Genomic DNA, 529 nt, shown 5'->3' with positions numbered 1-529 from the left:
CTTTATTTCAACATGGTAACTGTGAGCAAAGGAGAATTTACTGAGTCTTACTTTCTGCCTCTGCAGTGTGACAGGGGAGCTCATCGGGGTTGAGTACCTGTACCAGCAGACAGGAAAAGTGCTTGAGGATGTCAGCTTGCCCAGCTCAGACACAGGAACTGCATGGAAATTTAGTTTTGTTAGTTGCTACATAACAAACCTGACACTGCAGTTTCAGTGAAGGTACACTAACTGGGAATGGAACCCACCGGCATTGCTTAGAGGGCTATCTCTCACAAACATCTCCTCGTTAGTATAGTGGTCAGTATCCCCGCCTGTCACGCGGGAGACCGGGGTTCAATTCCCCGACGGGGAGGTTAGTTTCCTTTTCAAACATGCTGCATCACCTCAACTCATCCATGTCAGATGGCTAAACAACATTGCTGAATCAGCTGGAAAAGTGGCAACGAGCAAGAGCACTGTAACAGTCATTTCCAGATGGCCCACTGTCAATGGGCCACAAATCTGAGCTCACATAAGAGGCCATTCA

The 529-nt window shown here is 47.8% G+C and overlaps 1 non-coding gene across 1 annotated transcript; it reads left to right on the top strand.

Moving 5' to 3' along the window:
* The first annotated feature begins 283 nt into the window (after positions 1-283).
* Positions 284-355, top strand: trnad-guc. Its single transcript has one exon. It is a non-coding gene; the product is annotated as a tRNA-Asp (tRNA).
* The last annotated feature ends 174 nt before the right edge of the window (positions 356-529 follow it).

The sequence above is a fragment of the Plectropomus leopardus genome, unplaced genomic scaffold (genome assembly GCF_008729295.1).
Source record: "Plectropomus leopardus isolate mb unplaced genomic scaffold, YSFRI_Pleo_2.0 unplaced_scaffold43697, whole genome shotgun sequence".
Classification (NCBI taxonomy): domain Eukaryota; kingdom Metazoa; phylum Chordata; class Actinopteri; order Perciformes; family Serranidae; genus Plectropomus; species Plectropomus leopardus.
Note: the sequence above shows the minus strand (reverse complement) of the source record. Positions and strands in the feature narration are given on the sequence as shown.